The 21775-nt window shown below is 37.4% G+C and overlaps 1 long non-coding RNA gene across 1 annotated transcript; it reads left to right on the forward strand.

The window, feature by feature from the left end:
• Nucleotides 1–627: 627 nt before the first annotated feature.
• Nucleotides 628–3733, forward strand: LOC116782737. The gene is made up of 4 exons (XR_004355339.1): nucleotides 628–725; nucleotides 1147–1344; nucleotides 2123–2164; nucleotides 2565–3733. It is a non-coding gene; the product is annotated as an uncharacterized LOC116782737 (long non-coding RNA).
• Nucleotides 3734–21775: the final 18042 nt, after the last annotated feature.

Consider the following 21775-nt stretch of genomic DNA (forward strand, 5'->3'; position numbering starts at 1 on the left):
TGAAATATGATCACCAATGGTTATGTATTATATTTAATGTTTCATTAGTTGTAGTAAGAGCAGACAAAATGGTTGGGCTTACTCTGTGGTTTTCCAACTTCAGCTCAGTTCTGCAGAAATTCCCTGCAGAAATTTATTGTTAAATTATTTACCTCCTTAATTTTCAAGGTCAAGTCGGTTTTGTCCTTCTGCCTTCTCTTGCCCTTTGTAACCCCCTCCATCTTCCTTATAGAAACTGAATTTTTTATGGCAGTCATTGGATGGAAGATGGAATGAATGAAATGGTTAATGATGAGGCAATTGCTGTCCTTCTCATAGTGGGTGACAGAATAGAATGACCCCAATGTCATGAATCTTGCTCAGGAAAGGAATTGGCGTTTACCTGTGATTTCACTATGATATAAGTCAGGGGCTGCACCACCAGCTCCTCTTTGTGGGGACCAAGTGTGAAAGATGATTTTTCATAAATCCTTTTTATAGAAAAGAAAATTTTGGTTTATTCCATATCTGAAGTGAACACCCCAGTGTTTTGTGTTGGTTGTTTACCCAAACACCTAGCTTTCATATCCACCTTTTGCAATTCACATTATTTCTTGTTACAACACTAGCCAGTTCCATACATTTGAAACTATTCAGACATCTATTCCAAGTGATAGACATGACACTTCTTAGTCTGGAGATTCCCTGCAGCAAAGATCAACAGCTGCAACCTGACGATCCCTAAGGTAAATGTTTTATTATTTACTGTTTATAGCCTGAAAATTTAACAATTCTGCACCTATGAAGCCAGGAGGTGTCTGTAGTCTTGCAATCTACTACTCAAGCAGGATATTCCTCAGGAAATCATCAAACTTCATAGTATGGTTCTGGTTGGAAGGGACTTTAATGACCATCTAGTCCAAGATCCCTGCCATGGGCAGAGACATCTTCCACTTGACCAGGGTGCTCAAAGTCCCATCCAACCTGGCCTTTAACACTTCCAGGGATGGGGCACATACAGCTTCTCTGGGCAACCTATTCCATTGCCTCACCACTCTCACAGTAAGGAATTTCTTCCTGGTATCTAAACTAAATCTACTCTCTTTCAGTTTAAAGCCTTTACTCTTCATCCTATCACTACATGCCCTGTAAAAAGTCTCTCTGCAGCTCTCTTCTAGGCCCCTTCAGTTACTGGAAGGCTGTAAGCTCTCTCTGGAACCTACTTTTTTCAAGGCTGAACAACCCAAACTCTCTCAGCCTGGCTTCACAGGAGAGGTGTTTCAGGTGTTTCATGGCCCTCCTCTGGACTCACTGCAGTAGCTCCTTCTTATGTTGTGTGCCTCAGAGCTGGACACAGTACTCCAGGTGGAGTCTCACTTGACTGTTACTTCCGTAACCTGTATTACAATGGCATTATACAATTATTTTAACTATGATGCTGTTGTTCTAATACTGGTGCAAAAAAAGATTTCAGTTACAGGACTTCTCTGACTCTTAGGTAAGGTTTGTACCTGATTTTAATATAATCCTCTCTAACACCACTACCAGCATGTGTTTCCTATTCTGTAAAGTGAAGAAGCCACAGAGAAGCTCAAGAAAAGTAATCTGAACTCTGCCCTGGAACCCTCTGGCACTAATCAGGTCCAGAGCATTGGGAACTTTGTTCATTTGTGCTTGGCAGTTTCTTATAAACTTATTTTTGAAGTCAGCAGTTGTGCTTCTCTATAAAATGCAGAATTTCAGAATTTGAGACTTATCACCTGCAAGCTCAATAACAGCCTGGCCTTTGAAATATCACCTTGTTCTGGATACTAAAATTTAATACTTTACTTCAATCACAAGGGACATTGGCCTATGATGTTGTCAAGACCCATGATATAACAGATGCAGAAAGGCTGACAACAGAACAGCATGTTGCTTATAAAATCAAGCAAAGCACTTTTCCTTTTGGAAAGAACTAAGCCAGCAGGTTTTTCCCCTCTTCTCTTTTAACAGTTTTCAAAGTATACTCAAATACTGTTTGAGTAATTGCATAACTTTGTAAATACATATCTTTCTTCATTGTGAAAGATCCTCTAGAAATGCTTTCTATGTCCTTTTTCCTGAAATAAATTTTAATTTCAAGTGTCTCATTCTTTTTCAGAGCATCCAACTAGTCAACACGGAGCAGTAGGTAGAATAACAGGTAAGTAGAATGATGTTTAACAAATGATTATTTGAAGCAATTGTCCAGTGTAACACTCTTTTCAGTATCTCATTTTATACAGTAATGGTCTTGGTTACCAAAGACTGAGTGCATTTCAGCATTCCTTTCATGACCATTTTTCTTAATCCGTTCAGTTAAGAATGTTCCACTCCAGTGCTGGTGACAATACAGTTGCTTCAGCAAATGATGAGGTCAGAGACATTTGCTACTGACCTCAGCAAAATAACCAGATAATCAATTAAAAGGAGAAAAAACCCAGTTCTGTACTCATCACCATAGTACTTAACTGCCATATGTAAAATGAGATTCATATCAATTAGCTTTGACTATTGTCTCTCTCCTCTCATCCTAAAGACCAAATTTTCCTGATCTCATTCAGGTACACTGTTCCCTGTGGGTTAAATCCTTGGTGTTCAGTCTGAGGGAGTCATTCCGTATTGTCCTGAGCATGAGGTGAACTTTATTTAACAGTTGTATTTACCAAACAGAAATAAGCCACAAGAATAAGCCACAATCTGTGTATAGTTTCAGGTTCTTAACCACATACACACAGGGAAATTATTCTAGTACCTTAGTCAAGCTGCGAGCTGCCTTGAGAATGGAGAAAGAAGACCTAATTTTTTGAGACCCTGGGTTTCTAAGTAGGAACCCCTGTGCAGCTCCAAATCTGCAGTTCATGGCTTTGTGGTGCAACTCTTAATTATGGAATTAATGAATTATTGAATCATTTAGGTTAGAAAAGGCCTTTAAGCTTATCAAGTCCAACCACTAATGAAGAAACAGAGCTCAAAAAAATATCACAGGGAATGGGCAGAATTAAAGCCTGTCTGGCCTGAGACAGATTGTCCTTCCCCAGTAAATACTTTCTTGACTCTGACAAAGTACTTGATGAACTAACCAATAGACTAGCCCAGTCCTTCTGCTAAGCACACACACAGTTTCTAGCTTTCACTGAGCTCCCATTCGTACTGGATTACACAGCCAGATAAGAAGAGTAAAAAGCAGGTCAAGTAACTTGCCTGCGGTCACACAGCGAGTGGCTTAACTTCTATCTGATGGCGATTAAACAGGCACTAAAAATACAAGAAATTCAGACAGCTGAAAAATAGCATAAATGCTTGAAAGTACAAAAAAGGACTATTAAGGAACCCAAACAATCTTTACTTTCCCCCTGAGGCACTAACCATTTCCAGTTTCATGTCTTTGTTCTTTCATACCTAAGTTAGAGGTGGTATTATTTTTGGATCAAGATCTTTTGCGTAGGCCTTTCAGAAGTCTGTAGTCTCTGACTATGGAAACCTGAAATCTGAAGGAACCAACATACTCGTACAAACTGCAGGTGGAGTGCTGAAAATGTGCACAGGATATGGTATTTTTAATCTCTTTTGATGCTTACTGTCTTCGTTACTGTATGTGATGCTTCATCAACATGCTCACCTTTGCTGTTTTCTAGTAAGTACTGTAATTTAATGATCTGGTTTTAGGGGTTAGGAAGTTTGTGTATTTAAGTACACTAGCTCTGTGTTTAATGACACTTGTATAAATGGTAGCACCTGGAGTCTTGGGCTCAGTTTCAGCAAGGTACTTAAGCACATGCCTAGCTTAAAGCAAGCGAGCAGTCCCATTGAAGTTAATTAGACTTCCCTTGTACTTAAAGTTAGGCATGTGCTTAAGTACCTTGCTGCATTAAGACCTTAATGAAGATTGGGGTATAACTGCCTTTGTTGCAGTCTGTAATGTAAGTCATTTAGTGTATTCAGTGCAGAGCTGGGAGTACAGTAAAGCAAAGCAAGTGAAGTGAGCACAAACACAGAAAGGTTAGGATATACTTTTCTAGCTGTTGTGGTCACTGCTCAGACTCAGCTGCTTATCTTAGGTAATGGCGTCTCATGGTGTATCCCAAGGGGTTTTTTTTTAATTTATTTTTCTTCTTCTTCCCTGCCCCCCCCTCCAGCTGGCGGGACTCTCAAGTAAAGTGTCTTTGTATGGTTTTAGGTACCAATATTGATAGAGAGATATTGATTTCAAGAAGTTCTCTCCTGGCTCGTTTAAGGATGTGCTGGTTTAAGGATCTTTTCCCTGGGGGACTGGATCTGAGGCCTTCTGAAGTCAATAGGAAGGCTCTCATCAGCTTTAATGTACTTTGGATAAGGTCCTTAGGAGTTGAGACAATTTCTTTGAGCTCTGTGCTTTGTATCTTAGCCAGAAGTCAGTAGTGCACTGGCCCTCAGCACTAGAGAAGAGAGCTGGATGAGGATGGGAGTGGGGAGAAGGGTAAAGGTGCACCCTGGACTGAGCAGTTTCTTGGAATGCCACCACTCATTGCTGTAGCACCTATCAATAAATTGATATGTGGAGATTTCTCACTGAAGAACTGACTCAGTCCCAAACTAAGTTATAAGGTTTGTGTGGATCACAGCGCAAGGTGATATAGCTTAGGGCCGGACCTGGATACTTTGCTCTTTATCATTTACTGTAAAATATAGAGATACTGACTTTGCTTTTTGTTACACACACACACACACCAAAAAAAAAAAAAAAGGATAGAAATAGTGAAAGCAAAGATACATGCAGTAGCAGGTTATTTTTCTCATACATATTTCTGTTACTGAGATGAGATGCACCATAAACAGAAACTTCCAAGAGCTTTACAAACCGGAATCATGGTGCAAGCCTGCTATTGGTTAGAGAAATTAATCCCATGTTTTCTATACTCATATTCTTTAACTACTTCTTATTATCAGATGTGATGTAAGGTGGTAGAGTTTACTTTCAAATGAACATAGAAAACACACCCTGTTATCAATGTAAAAGTAAGCTGTAAGAAAATTACACCTGTAGAGCCAGTTCTCATTGAATGCATATGAGTGTGGCTTCTGGACATGTGGCTTAAAAACTAAGTTAAAACAGGCTGAAAGGAAAGCAATGTCAACTTTTGCTTAGATCTTTTTAAAAATTCTGTTATTTTTGAGGCGAGTGAGGCTTAAGGATGGCAGGAGAGAACATTATGTACAGGTCTTGAATCTGTAATTTGAACAAAGGAAGAGAAGCAGTTTGAAAGCATTAAACATATATAGAGCAGCATACATTAGATTCCATCAGACAGAACCTTTAAGATCCTGAATTTATCAAATGACAACATTCATTTTGTACTATGTAGAAGACAACAAGAAAGTCAGCAACTTCATGTGCTGACATTGCAGTAAAACATGATTTTAATTAGCTCACACAGAGGACACATTGAGGAAAAAGTGACATTTCATTGAGGAATATACTATTAAACACAACCCTCCTTGACCTGCCATTTATCAGGGTGCAACCCAAAAGTCACATGACTCATCCTGTCATTCTGATTGTCCTTTGAACCCTGGAAATTCATGGTTCATTTGCAGTGACATGGGATCCTCCCGGTTTCTCGACATGCAGAAGTATCTTCTGCTTTTCTGTACAGTGCATTGCTGATGGAGAGCAGGAGGCACAACTCTTTATAGCAATGGCCAATTTGCACACCAAAACAGCTGCAAGAAAGACAGTTTAATTGTTGAAGTTACCAACTGGGAGGACTTGGAGAAAAATTGAATGAAAAAATAATCTTACTTCAGAGCAGCACCAGATTGTCCTCAAATTAGAAAAATGAACCACAAACAGAAGCAAAAAATAAAAATAAACATAGAACAACTAATTTAGGATTAGTGTCATGCCAAAAACCCATTAGACTTTGGCTACATGCAAGTCTAAAAGATCCCAGTTGCTTCTATTAGAAACACTAATGAAAAAGGTGTGCTGTATTGATATCCCTGTTCAGATCTTAGAGATAAAGAAAAGTGCAAATACACAGTTTTACCTTATTTTCTATGTATTTAGCACGTGCTAGACCCAGCACTAGAGAAAAAAAAATCTGGAGTCAAATGTAGCCACAAACTTCTGCTCTCTGTATTTCATCGATCTACTTACTGCCCCTGGAAGGACATTTCTGTGATTAAAGTTCAGGAGCAGAACTCAGGGACTTGTTGTCCAGTCCCTAATTCTCTCAGATTCTGCTTCTGAATATGAGCAAGTTAGTGAACTATTAGTTCTCTATCTATAAAATGGGGATAACAACATTTGTATCTCAAAGAGTACTTGTGAGGGTAAGTCTGCTAATACCTCTAAGATGCTTAGATATGAGGGTGATGAGTGCCATAGAAAATCCTATAAATAAATAAAATAAACTGTGAGAGCCTGAGGCGCTGGAAGCTGCTGCCAAGGCTGTGCATTTCCACACTCCCCTTACTGCGGGAGATGTGGCTCAGAGCCAATATGCAGTCTGAGAGCAGCTCTTGCATTACTGGAGTGTGTGTGTTGTTTGTTTATTTGGTTTTCACAAAGGGTACCCACTACATAACCAAGGTAACCACAGTCTATTTAAAATGGGCTGGTGCCCACTGATGTGGTGAATATGTCATGCCTAGTTTTGGTCGCTGTCTTTTTTTTTTCTTTTTAGGGTGGCAAATATACTTCTTAAATCCCTTCGGGACCCTTTTGTTGCTGTGGGTTGGTTCAATTGCTCTTATTTTCTCTGGGATTTCTGTTTGTTTATTTGCCTGTCAGGCTATGCTGGCAGCTGGCAGGTCTGAGAGCTTAGCCCTGCCACCCTGCCGGGCTGCGTTAGCCTGTCCGCAGCATAACTGGAGCCAGGGCCAGTGGTGGGAAATGGTTTGCCAGGTTCTTTGGAAGATTTTGGGAGTAGGGTCCTAGCATAGATGTGGCAGTGCAACTGTGAGTTTGTGTATAAAATACTGCACAAGCAATATCAATTATGAAACAGAAAGAGAAGAAACAAATGTGATAAGAAGTCCAGTCAGCAGGGCCCGTGCTTTGTCCTGGGGAAGAGATCACTGCAGGAGCTGTTCAAAAAAACCCTCTAGACTAAGCCAAGACAAGGAGGAATAGATAAACTAGAGAGGAGAACAAAAATCTTCCCCCTCTATCTCTCCTAAAAAGGTTTCTCTCAAAAATGCCTTAAAAAGCAAATGTTGTTCCCTTGCCTCCTGGGAGGCTGAAGGTTGAAACCAAATTCTTTGTCCTGTGGTAGTAAAGGGGATGAAACTCCAGGAGGAGTGAAAACAAGCGTAGTCTATGTTCTCCAGTAAATAAATTATCCATAGTTAAGCTACCACCCTCATGCTGGGGCAGAAAGAGGCTGTCAGCAGCAACAGATGGGGCTCAACGAGCTCCTCTTTGACTTTCCCTCAGCAGCAAATCCTGCTGCGCTGTGGCTGCTTCCACTTGCCCACCTTGCAACCCAAGAACTGGGAAAAGGCATCAAGTCTGACCCCTTGCCTTCCATCTCTGAAATTCCAGAAGAGGAATAACTGCTCGCGGATGTACCCAGAGGCTTTTTCTCCCTCTTGAAAGACAGGAGGGGGCAAGAAAGGAGAGCGTTAAGGGGAGAGGTGACAGAAAAGATCTAAGAGAGAAGAAGGGAAAGAGATGCACTGTGACGGAAGAGACACAATGATGAGATGTCTCAGAGTGGGGCAAATGAATGTACAGAGAAGAATAGCAAGAGAGAGGAATAGAAGCAGTATCACGAAAAAAAGAAGGGAAAAAAACGAACAAAAAAAAAGGAATGAGGGGAGTGATATGTAATGGGACATTTGAAGTGAATGCAGTGGAATAGGACACTGGAAAGGAGTCTGTATTCTATGTAAATGTCAGTAAAATGGGTCCAGAGGGTGTTTAAGTCTTCTTGTTGAAGAGTTCCTTCCATGAGTCAAGATCTGCTTGTCCATTTATTAACTTTTTTTGAAATATTACATTGTATCCACCACAGTGTTTCTGTATCCACCAAACTGTCTCTCCATGAACCAAACCAACTTGGCTATTAAAAATTCTTCTGATGTTTAAGAAGAGTCTTTCTTGTCAGATTTTGAATCCAGGCCTTCTTTTCAGATTGAGCAGGGATATGAGTAACAGCTTTTTCCCTTCTTCTCGGAAAATCATACCATAATTCCGTTCTTTCTCATCTTTAATGAACTAAATGTATCCAGTCTTTTTTGAAGGTCTTCATTGGCCTCTGATCATTCTTGTCAAAAAGATACATGTCACTTCTGAAGTGTGATATTCAGGTACTTTTATTAATGCCTTCACAATGTCGAGTAAACAAAAAGGATTACCTTGTTTTAAATGTTATGTATATTGCCTCTTGCATTTACACCACAGAATAAATTTTATTTTTTCTTAGAAAACTTGTTGCTCTTAATACATGACAAGCCCACAGTAAGCATGACACATGTAGCTACCAATTTCTTGGAGAAATTTCTGCCTGACCAGCTATACCGTCATCCTGTATTTATTGATCATTTCTCTTTTAAGTAATGCCTTGTACCTGTCCTTGAATTTCATTCTCCCTCCCCCTATTCTTTTCCAGACCATTTTGCAAATTTGTCAAGGTCATTTGAATTCTCAGCCTTTCTTGCAATGTGCTGTGATTCTTCACATCTTCCTGTCATTTGCAAGGTCGGTAAGGATATTTCTCTATTCCATCACTCTTTATGTGTGTGTATCCATGTACCTGTATGCAGAAGAAAATGGGAGGATCATATCTTTTGTGTATCTGATGTTGGTTTATGTGTTAGAGGCAGGATGAGATGACAGACATCATCTAAGTGCCAATGTTGCTCTGCACTATTATTTTCCACTCACTAAAATTGGTCATACTGTAGGAAATCAGCATATAGCTATTGGTTAATGTTGATAATCTTAAAACTTACCACCCTACTTTAGGTTATCTTGGTAAAATGAAACTAGGGTAAAAAGCAATACATACATACATACATACATACATATATATATATATATATATACACTCCTATATATACATATACCTAAGTGCACATGCATGTGTATGTATATATATATATATTTGTTGCTTAAACTGTTCATAATACAAACAAATAATAAGTAAGAGAGCCAAATAAACTAATAAAAGGAAATTAATGCTTTGGAGGGTCTCCTATATTTCAATTGAAAATTCCCATAATTTCTGGTATATCGATAGGACATCATCTTTCAAAATCACACTGTGTCTTTTTGTTCTGCACAGAGCTGAGACCTGAAAATGAATGTACTGAGGCCTATTTCCGTTGCTTTTGAGCACAGGCTTTTTCATTTACTTCTCAGCATAACAGTTGGACTGCACAGAAGCACTGGAGCTTAACAAAAAAGACTCTCATCTCAGACAAAAACTGTAATTATCACAGGGGAACAAATTAAACATAAAACCCCGCTGGAATGAGATTTCCACATATTTAGAGTGTGTTAATACCAATAATATGGCACATACTAACAATAGAATCTTTCTGTAGCTTTTGTAGTATCAGATATGAATGAAAATATGTCTGATTACACTGCCTCAAAAGAAACAAGATGCTCAAACTCTTTTTTGGATTATTTTTTAAATGTTTAGGAGGTGGGAAAATTAATTTGAGAAACTTCAGTGTATTTTGTTTGTAAGTGTTTTCCTTTTAATCAATACTGACTTTTCAAATCACCACAGTATTGATCTAGAAAATAAAAAGGAATTAATTTCAAATATATTCCCTAAAGTACATCATGCTGTGTTCAAATATATACTCTTTACATTTATTTTTCCACTAGTTGTATTATCTGCCAATCACATGCCTTATATTAGCTGTCCATTACATTGGGCATCTCTGAAAGATGCAGACTCAGTGTATCCATCCTCCATTTAAGAGTATTTTCCAGTAAGAGAAGAAAAAAACCTCAACAACTGCAAATATACATATACGTGTGTGCACATATATATGTATGTGTGTCAGAGGCCAAGGTGTAACTCATGGAAACTACAAAAGGAAGTGTGTCAGCAGATTTATTCATGTCATAGGTCTTATATACAATAGTTGTTGTCCAGTTTCATAGTATTATCACAGCTTTATGTAGCGCATATGTATATAAACAGTGATAAGATTTAGTTTTGCTTCAAAGTTCAATGATCCTTCCCCTAAAAATGTGTGTCATATGCATCTCTCTTTCTCGAATTTGAAAGTATGGTATGTATTAAGCCTGCCTACAAGTGTGCACATATATTTGTGTATATAAATCTCTTTTGTGTGCACAGAGATGAATGTTGCAGTGTCTTCACCTGTTTTCAGATGCACTCAGTCCCTGAATCATTGACTTTTAATCATAGTGTTAGATAATACCACTCAATTCTAAAATAATTGTGATAAATTTGTCATTTTTCCTCTTTTCCTTCCTTTTAAAATTGTTCTGCTGGAACTAGACTGAATGCTACATTTTCATTGAAAGAAATAAATTGTAAAACTCTAAGCAGCAAACATTTTTGTGGTGAAATTATCCTGTTTGAATCTGCACAGACAATATTTATGTTATTTTCTTTTTCAAGGGCTTATATCTGTAGCATTATTGACACATTTAGATCAATATTTTTAAAGGTTTCTTTTTTTTTTTAATATCAAATGCAGGAATGATTTGTATGTTTGCCTTGATAATATACACTTGTCTCTTTAAGGTGACAGCAGATGGTCCAATAAGAAGTGGCAGAACTAAACGCTGAAAATATAGCAGCCCATCTCAAGCTCCCTTAACCGTAAAATCTATGAATTTATGCTCAACTGAGTGATAAGACATAGTCATGAAATGTCCAAGGGTGAATCAGGGTGGCTGGAAGTGTACCTGTTTCCCCTGCGTAATAAGAAACCCTTCAATGCCCTGTCTTAATGCACAGGCAATATTTAGTAGCTTTATTTATCAATTGTTTCCATTGCAGACTGTGTACATCACAGTGTGTTGCTGAAAATTGCTGTCCTACTTTGCCTTCCAGGTTTCTGTAGATTGTTTTCGTAATGAATTTTTTGTAGCTCTCCAAGGTTAGTTTAATAGTGGCATTCCAGTGTGAATAGTTTGATAGTCTGGGAATTAAATCCTCAGAGAATGTAAGTCAGCACAACTCCACTGAAATGTACATGGCATTACAGGTTGCAACACAACACCATCAGGTCCATTACTTACACATAATTTCAGGTTATATGTGATTTCCCAGACGGCAGTTTATTCTTCCTTATGTCTGTAACTGTCTCTCTGTCATTCCCTACACCTCCCATTGTAGGTTATACTCTCTGCTCCACCTGTTCAGCAACGCAGATCCAAACAGAGCACTAATGATCTGCAGTGTTAATCAGATGAAGTAACTACAGTAGAAAAAGCATTCTAAATCATGAATTTTCTTCTGAATCTTGCTATGTCAGCTCCATAGTCTCATCCTCAAATGTCTTCTGATAATGAACATGTGCCGATTGCAGCTCTTTTCTTCTACAGAGGAACAGCAAAATCCCATTATTTAATTAGCCATTACCCCTGCTGTGTCTTTTTTCACCATCCTTAAGCTTACTGGAACGCAAAATCATTGCCAACATCATCCAGCTAATCCTTGGACACACAAACCAATAAATAGTGTATTTTGAAAAGAATAAGTCAGTGTATTTTCTGAGGAAGCTCAGTGAAAGTGACTGAATCATTTGGTAAGAATAAAGCAGGAAGGCAGACACAGCAGATCACCATCCAGAGAAAGGGAAAGATGCCATCAGAGGAAAGGGACTGTTCATCATCCTTTTCTGTCAAGACATTATGGGCCTGGCTATGATGTAGCATGGTCATTTTCTGCATAAAGTTAATTTAAGCAGTCCAGGACAGATTATTCCCATATAAGAAATAATTCCTTCTTATTCTCCAAGCTGCCACTGTAACAGAGGAAAAGAGAAGAAGCAAAGGGAGGAGGTTGGGGCCATTTTACCTAATGCATTGTATCAGACCTCAGTCCAGGAATCTGAACTAGCTACATGGTTGAGATCGTTACAGTTATTTTACAGGTGGATAGTTTGGGAAACAAAGAAGTTTGGAGGCTTGAACAAACCAAAAAGAAATCACAGACACTAGGGAACACTGGATCTCCATTCTCTGCTTTCTGAAGGTAGAAGCTGAGACAGGGAGAGAGAATACGCATAACGTATTTTATATGCAAAACACAGTATAGTATGAAAACAAAGATCACTCACAGTTTTGCAATACATATATATAGTATAACATTAAAGAAATTGCTCATCAAAAAAGCACTATGATTACACAATAAAACATTTTGAGCAACAGAGATATAGCCTGGGCCATTCTCCAATGAAGAATTTTAAATTAACTAATGCAATTATTTTGACAACTGTAATTTCAGTAAAATTAAAATTTTTGATGTTGTACTTCATCATTAACACATGGTTACGAGAGCCATATATGTCTCCCTTTATATTTGTCAATGAAATGTTCCAGAATGATACAAAAATAGCCTTACTTCCTGTAGTTGCAATTTACTCTGTACTTTGCTTATTTGGAGTATGTGAAAGAACTAGTTTCAAGTCTGCCTTTGTGATTTAGAGTTGCATGTGGTGTTGTACAGGGTAGGAGAGTTATCAGCTCTGCACTTTGGTGCTTGTGCTAGACCAAAATACATCTCGAAGAAGCTGTATATCTGCTTGAGTTCTCCAAAAGGAGTATTGGATGTTGTGCCATCCAGTCTCTCTGTAAATGACCAGCCCTAGGTGTGTGTCAGATTGCTGGTCGTGGAAGGGCTGCCACATCACTTGTGTGCAGTCCTTGCATACCCCGTGTGGCACCGCATTACTGGGGCTGAAATGGAGGCTCCAGCCTTCCCAGTGCCCTGTTGCCCCATGAAGTTAGCCTGACAGACCAAGTGCTGCAAGAGCAGGTTGTGGATCTGCTTTTTCTCTCTTTGCATGTCCATTCCTTTACTCTTTTCCAGGACTGTGACTATTTCTAGTGTGAGTCCTAAATGAAACTTTTTCAAACACTCTAAAATCTGTGTAAAACCATATTCTATTCTGCTATACAAAAAGGTAAGGAAGTTTACTTAACTGGTAATCTTTCACTTTTAATGAATTTTTAAATGTGTCAAATCTCATGGGACAGGTGATGCACTACTTCTGGAGGATGCAGAATGGAGAAAAGGTCAGTTTTATTCCCCTTCAAGGTCCAGTTTTCAAGTTTCTGAATTGCAGTTCTGAATTTCAAAGGAGGTACTCAGGATGGAAATCTTGGGGAAAAACAGCCAGAGGCTAGAGGAAGAGCCTGTGAGTAAACAGGGGGGATAGGGGGCAATCTTCCCTGTAAGTCAGAAGAGAAACAGGTCCATTTCATAACACCTGAGGTAACAACTGCTAATCCGTCCTATGCATCCTTGTCTTCTGTGGCTTGGGAAAGAGACTGGGAATGTCTGTAAGATGCCTCTTCTGGTGGGCCACAATTTAAAAACACTATTCCAAGAAAAACAGCTGTGATCCCAACAGAAGCAATCTTCTTACTCAAGTGTCCTTATTACATTACAGTCCATATACTTAGATCACTGAAGGTGTGATTCTGTCCTCAGAACTGAGGTGAGTATCTATTCTCTTGGAGTCAGGCTCATTGTTAATTGCATCTTCATTCTGTGCAACAACAGGCAGCAAAGACTGTTAGGATAGTTAGCTGCTGCTGCCTGGTTTATAATAACACTATTTTTTCAGACCTGATTAACAAAATGGAAATTGAATTACTAAATTAACTTCAGTACTTTCACAGAGCCTCTGACTGGAAAATAATTTTAAAACTTGCAATAGTTATTTTTTAAATAATATATCTCTCCATTGGGAAGAATGTAAGAGAATTCATGTAACTATTACAGACCAAAAATCCTACTCTAACAGTCTGGAAGACACTCTTTTCATGGACTGAAGAAAATGGTCATTGGAGGAAGAAAAAGAGGATACAAGTGATCTACTTACTAAAATTCTTATATTACATAATCTGAAGAACAGAAGCTCACAAAACTACATATCTTTTATACTCTAATCATGAATTAAAAGCACATTAAGAACAGTAAAATGAAAAACAGATTTTTTTCTTCATTTTGTTATCTTCTTTCAACATTTTTAAAGACATTTAGGCTTAGTATACCTGTGATAATAAATGTTTTTGAGGAGCTTTACATTCCTAATCAATCCAAGTCTTCAGTCACTTGGGAGATACAGAGGAAAAAATCTTGGGAACTGAGTTCAATTGGGATTCTTTTTGTAGGATCTATTTACTAACAAATCAATTGTAATATGTTATACATTTGGAACTCCACTTTGTCATGTATACCTTATTTTTTTGTAGTTTTTGGGGATTTGGGGTCCATTGATCCCTGCAACTTGGTTTCACCTCTTGCTCATATCTTTTTCCCTCAGCATTTCAATTGTCATTGCCACAGTATTAAGGTGGTGCTTCAGTTTTTTCTTAGGTTCCCTTTTTGCATGAGAGGACTGACTTGCTACTCCTCAGCATCTGCACACTTGAGTAGTCCTAAGCTCCCTGATTCCCAGCCATGGCCAGTACTCCTCAAGAGTCTAACTTTGGAAGCATGCCACCATGTCATTCTGGACGTGCTCACAGCATCTTCAGAGCAAACTGCTATATTCCTTTGTGATATGCATCAGAAAGATCAGATCCCAACTGATTTTCCACTTGTGGATTTCTGAAGTGTTATTTTTTCTTCACTGTCTCTTTCTTCCCACCTGGTTCCCTTCCAGCTCTGAAGGATAAGAACAACACCCACTTCTCCCACAGCCTAATAGAAGCCAGGCCAAACTCCTTGGCAATGCAAACCAGTGCAATGCAGACAGCAGGGAAACTCCAGGTACTCTATCAACCCTTTCTTGTCACCTAGCATCTTTTCAAGTTTGAAGATCCAAGCAGTCTTTGCAAGTTCAACCTTGTAAACAATGAATGGGATAATGCTGAAACAGATTTTTCTAATTGCTGTTCTCTCTCTTCCTCAAACCCAACTCATTTGAACTGAATGCTATATCTTTTCTGCCACTGATTTTTCTTTTCAGAGAGCTCTGCCTTTCTTTTTCTCTCCTTCACCACATCACCTGCATCTTCTGCAGTTTATTAACTATTTGTTTGTCAGACAAGCTTAACCACACCAGCTGAACCTTGCCTTTCTTAAGATAGGCATTTAAATTCATGATTCTTTTATGAACAGTGTTTCACTTCCAATAGTGACCACCTTTAGCAACTTACAGCCCTATATTGACAACAGACCCCTTCATATAGCCAGCAGGTTCCTGATGCACAGATATTCTTTCTCTCTGGTTTCTCATAACCCCTGGTAATATAGATAATTTAGTCCTCCCTTCATCACCTGAGGCATCTTGACTCCAGGACTGAAGCATGGCCCAGGTCTCGCTCGGTGCCTGCCAAGTGAGACACACGTGTAGAGACCAGTATAACTTTGCTCTGGAGGCAGAGGTCAGCCCAGAAGACAACCTATGGCTTCTTTCTGTTCAGGATGGTGCTGTACTGAAACCAAAGTTTAGGCTCCATTGAAGTCACAAGCTTAAATGTGCTCTTTCGTATAGATAAATTTTTCTATATATTTAAGTACTTACCTCAACAGGGCAAAAAGAACATAATTCTCCTTTATTTTTTTCTCTAATAAATAAGTTGATTTTCTCCTGTCCATCTGTCTATTTGACCTACTTTATTGTTTGCTTTCATCTCAGATATTGTTCACACCGTTCTTTTATTATTCGTTTTCCTTATCACTTTATTACATGTTAGAAGTGAATAGGGGTGGCTGCTGAACTCAGATGGTATTTGCTTTCAGAATAGGTCATAAAATAATATAATGCTGTGTAGAGATTCAGGTCCTACCTTCAATTGAAGATTAACTGGTTTTAACATCTATCAGTCCAAGAAAATTAACATAGCCTCTACTTGCCTGTCTCCCCCTTGGTATCCCTTATTAAAGGGATGGCCCTTATTAGGGCCATTATGATCTGAACATTTTTAGTATGAAAAACATTAGGGATCATCCAAGGTTAATGTCAATTAATAGGTTGTGGCAGTTCTGGAGTAACTGGCAATTTGGAAGAGAAAATGAAAGAAACAAGGAGACAGAAAAAGGTAGAAAGGGATAATATTTTATCTCTTAGAAATCAAATATAAAGGTGCAATAAATACTAATATTGATAAAGGAATCATTAGAAGTTAAATTCTGTAGCATCCACCAGTCCACACTGTCATGTCACACTGATGACTGCAGCATACGAACCACAGCGTATCTATATTTTCTCAAGGATTTTCACTGGGCTCGTGGGGGCTGTCAGGGCCTAAAAAGGTGATCTGTGAGAAAGGTGACTGTAGCATTAAGTGTTTAATGTCATTTTAATAAGACCCAGAGCAGCAGTTTTGCAATTTCTGCATGCACCTTTGTATGGCTGTATATTATTTTAAAATACTTCTTGCTTTTTATCTTCAGGTACAGTTGAGCCAGATCATACAGACAAAATTTGGTATAGTTCTTTTGACTTCACTGGGATTGTACCAGGTGAAGCTGAGACCTAAGAGATTTTATATCTTCTGAGTACCATATATCCTGGAGAAAGAGATTTATGTAGAAGATGGTTTTCACCTGGCATAACACACTGTAAAGGAGAAATGAGAAACAAGAAAAAAAACTGTCTGCTTTCCTAAGTTAGAACTTCCTTCATTCTAGTTGTGGATGTAAATAATAAAACATTATAAAGAGCATTTTTCTATTATTGAGTCCACTTTTAATAAAAGTCTTGATGAATACACATGGATTTTTGTTTTTAATGTGCAGTTTTATACATGAGATATAAAAAAAGATGCACATTAGATCTGGTTTTTCAACTAGGCACATGTTAGAGCTTAACAAAAAATAAGTGTAACATTTTGTCAAATTTATATAAATTCTTCATGATTTCATATCTAGTGGGAGATCATGAGCTGTTTTCAAATCCTACTAGGCCATAAAAAAAAAAATGAGTTCATGAAAAAAATGTTATCACCAGTGTCACGGTAACTGTACCCACAAACCAGGCACACAACTGAGAATACAATACATACTAGTAATAAGTTTGGTTTTCAAACAATTAGGTCATAGCACATAACTATTTTGTAATTTCCATATTATTTTTACCTGATATTAAAGACCATAACTATAATGATATTTTGAAGATGTCCAGTGTCATTACTATCTTCCTGATGCACCCACATTAGGATATATGAAACCTAAGGCAGGTCATGAAAAAAAGGTAAGAAGAAAATCCAAAGTAATATATAATTATATGTGTACAAGAAATACCAAACTATCTTGGATTTCACCAATTGTTTCCAAAGACTTTTTCTTTCTTTTCTTGAAATTTCTCCTTTTCTCTCAAACAGTACTCAGGTGCTGTCTAACAGCCTTTGTTGAGGTTTTTGTTTCATTGTACTATTATTACTGTCCTGTTTATTGGACTTCATGAGTTTAGGGCTTACAATTTATGCTACAAACATCATAAAATCATAGAACCATAGAAAGGGAACCAGAACAATCGAGTCCAAGTCCTGACCCTGTACAGGAACACCCCAAGAATCACACCATGTGCTTGAGAGCATTGTCTAAATGCTTCTTGAACTCTCTAGGGCTTGGTGCTGTGACCACTTCCCTGGGGAGCCTGTTCCAGTGCCCAACCACCCTCTGGGGGAAGAACCTTTTCCTAATATCCAACCTAAATCTGCCCTAACACAACTTCATGCCGTTTCCTCGAGTCCTGTCACTGGTCTACACAGAGAAGAGATCAGTGCCTGCTCCTCTGCTCCCTCTCATGAGGAAGTTGAAGACTGTTATGAGGTCTTCCCTCAGTCTCCTCTTGTCCAGGCTGAACAAGCCAAGTGACCTCAACCACTCCTCATATGGCTTCTCCACTAGACCTGGAGCTAAGAATGAGTTATCATGCAATATTTTCCATTTGTAGATTTCAAGGAAAAAAAACCCAACTAACTTAGTACACTGTGTCCATAGCATTTAAGAAAGATATGGATTCTCTACCAGACCAAGAATATTTGTAAATAGAAAAAGGGAATCATGTTGTCATTTGATGGCTGCTTAGTAAAATAATCTGCAGCTATCTCTGTTTTGAGACATATTTTATTTTAAGACTATGATTAAACTATGGAATGTGGTGAATGCCATGAAAGGAATGCCTTGAACGCAATTCCTACGTATTCATGTGTGTTTGAATCTTAATGGCATATGTCTGTTCTTTATGATTGAAATTGCTATTTCAAAGAAAAAAAATAAAAAATCAATAAATTGTAAGATAGCAATGGAATTCCATTTGATCTTACTGAAGAGGTAGCAATTTTTAATGCCCACTTGGTAGTGAATAATAGGGAGATGTATGTGGATTATTTTAAATTGCTACTTATCTTCTTACTAAGAACATAAGTAATTACATTAGTAGAGTTGACAATAAAAACAAGCAATAAATTCACATTGGTTTGTTGAATCTATGTTAGCAGACATCCTTGGTGTGTAATTCAGATTAATATTTATAGCTCTGCATGAATTTCTCATACTTGGCTCTGCAAATTTAGCTTGGAGGACACCAACAACTGTGCTTAGTTTTATGATGCAATGAAAAAAGTCCATGCTGATTGAAGTCCAAAATTATTTTCAAATATAAATGTCTATTTGTGTTTCTGTCTTTCCAAAGTCACTGAGCTAAAAAAAGCATTCTCTTTTTTTTTTTTTTAAAGCCTCTCAGCTTCAAGATACAGTGTTTCTATATTAGAATGTGAAGGATAAAATTCAGTAAGCGTGTATCTAATTTTTTCAAAGCAAAAAAAACCTCTTTGAAATTTCATCTTAAAATCTAAGTCATGGTTAAATCTCTTAGAAAGATTCCTCCTCATTTGTTCATGAGAATTATGTCTTTGCATTCATAGTTTTTCACATATTTTTAAGTGTTATTCTAAATATCTTGCTTTCATCCAAGTTTAGTGTTTTGAATTAGCAAGAGAACTCTACTTTTTCCACCTTCTGTATTCAGAAATTCTAAGATCTTTCCCAGCTAATCAAGGTGACAGTGTAATATCTTATATCAGGGGCTGTTTGCAGAAGAAAAAGGCAGCAGTACTGGGCACAAAGACAACCACTTTAGAACCAGCAATACCCATAGTGATGTTGTATCAAAAAAAATTATCTCATGTGAAGGAAGATAGACTCTTCAGGCAACTAGCAAGTTATCCTCCATCACCTAGGATTTTGTGTTAGAACTGTAATTGTGGATAGTTAGAACTTATGAAGAAAAATTTTTCCTTTTAAATAAGAAATAAGTATTAAGGTCTAAGGAAACATTTTAAACTAATGAGTGCTCAAATTGATGCATAAATTGCAATGCTAATGTATTACTAGCTATTAACAAAAAAGGTATGGCCCAGATTAACCAAAGTCAATTTTTGTGCCTAATTTAAGTTTATTTATTATGCCCCTGTCAATGGACAACATAATTTAAAGCTGGTGTCTGTATTCCCTTTTCAACCAATGGAAAGATGTTGGTCTGTCTAGGGAATGACTATGAACAAATCCTCCTAAATTAGTCCAGTTTAGAAAGCCACCTCTACATTATCTGTGAAGTGAATGAAGTGGAGGAAGTACAGATAATTCATTTGCAGATTAGTAACCTAATGTATAGAAAAATAGCCTGAGAGGAACAGGCATGACAGTAGGTCAAAATGACATCATTCAGAACACGCTGCAGTTTGTACTAAGAGCAATTTATAAATAGTGCTACTGAGTCTAGCTCCCAGAAGCAAAAGCTGCAAGAAATTTCATTTTCCAGGGTGTATAAAGATAGAATTATCCTTTAAAAAAGGGGGAAAATTTTATATTTGAAACTGAAAGTAATTAAATGACACTCCATTAATAACTATTCTCCTTAAAACGTCTCCCTCACTAATGTCCCTCTAATTGGTGGTAAAATATTTTCCAATCCCCTCTTTCACCAGTAGTGACCAATGCATATTACAAAAATCACATAAAACTGAGAAAGTAGCTGAAAAAGAAATCACAAAGTGTACTAGTAGTTGATTTCTCTATCTTTCAATTAATGGAATGATCCAGTTACAATATTTCTAAAATCAAAAAGAAAGTCAAATATCTCCAATAAGCTCCATCCCAAGCTTATTTACATTATCAGTAACACACTAGATACTGATTTGTCATTGCAGCATATTTTACATTACCTTAGGAAAGTAAAATATCACATCATGCCTTTGTCAGTTTTTTTAATCATACCATAGCACAGCTTTTTGTTGCAAACACTGTATAACCCATAGGGGCAAAAAAAGAAAAAAAAAGGACCAGTTTAAAGTTTGTACTGAACTATATCCATGTAGGATACAGCATTTCTCTGAACTGGAAAAATGGTAATTAATGTCACAATACAACAAAATTTTGCTTAGTTTGTCAGAGAGGGGTTTTGTTTTGATTTTGGTTTTTGTTTTTTTCATTTGCTTGCTTTTGGGAGTAGCAATATCCACAGTATAGGAAAAGTAAAAATTTTAACATTTTAGAAATAATTCCTGACTTTACTGAAGTGTACAGAGATGATTTCTGGGTTTACTGTTGTTAAGTTATGTGCTGGTTTTGTGACATTAATTTGAGATGATGTAGATAAGAGAAGCAGTTTCATTCATGAAATCAAATTCTGCTTGTAAGTATGGCTTTCAAGAAAAAGGAAGATATGTATTTCTTCTAAGTGTTTGTAGGTCATGCATCTGTGTTAACGCAAATAATGAAAGCCAGGATTGATGATTGGCTGATTCAGTGTAGCTCTTGCCAACAATTTTCAGAGATTAGGAGGTTGTTGGAAAGATATCAATGAAGGTTTAGGGATCACTGTCTGAAGTATTCTAAATTAACAGTTAATGGATATTTTTAATAGCTCTTTTATAGATGAGTTCAGCTGAATGAAAACTGACAAGAAAGCTCAGCTTTGCTTGGTATAAGCTTTAAGTTTTTTTCACACATGATGACCTGCTTCTGCACTAGCTTTCTCACTTTGTTTCTACATAGGGTAAAAAGTCATTTATTTTGTAGTTAATAAACATATCCACACACAGTTTAATATTTTCTTCTTTTTTTTTTTTTTTTTTTTGTACTAGAGATTATTTTTTCCTCAAGTGCTGCACATACCCAGTGCTGCACTATGCTTTTCCAAAGATTAGTTCATCCATCCTGCTCTTTCTGGCAAAGTTCAGTTCTTGCAGAAATAGTGAGCAGATACGAAAAAAATGAATGGTCTTTGATTACGGCTGGTGTAATCAAGTTGTCGAACCTTCCTGGTGCACAAAGAGACCTGACTTGGGTATTCAATATTCAATTTCAGTGGCCCAAAAAGATAAATAAATATAAGTGCAACAGACTTCATGTGAAAGTATACCAGTGGGACAGAAAATAAATGTCTTGAGGTTGGGTTTTTTTGTAGTAGAGTTCATACAATTCTGATATCTCCACTGACGTCAACAGGCTATCAAAAGACAATATTTTTGTCATAGAATAGGGAGAGATGTGACATCATTACTTCTGCTTAGGTTACAGATGTTTAAAGGTATCTAAGTGTTTTAACTTTCAAAATTTGACCAAGAGAGATTGATTGACTTCCTCTTCCAATAAAGAACTCTATG

The sequence above is a fragment of the Chiroxiphia lanceolata genome, chromosome 2 (assembly GCF_009829145.1).
Source record: "Chiroxiphia lanceolata isolate bChiLan1 chromosome 2, bChiLan1.pri, whole genome shotgun sequence".
Classification (NCBI taxonomy): Eukaryota; Metazoa; Chordata; class Aves; order Passeriformes; family Pipridae; genus Chiroxiphia; species Chiroxiphia lanceolata.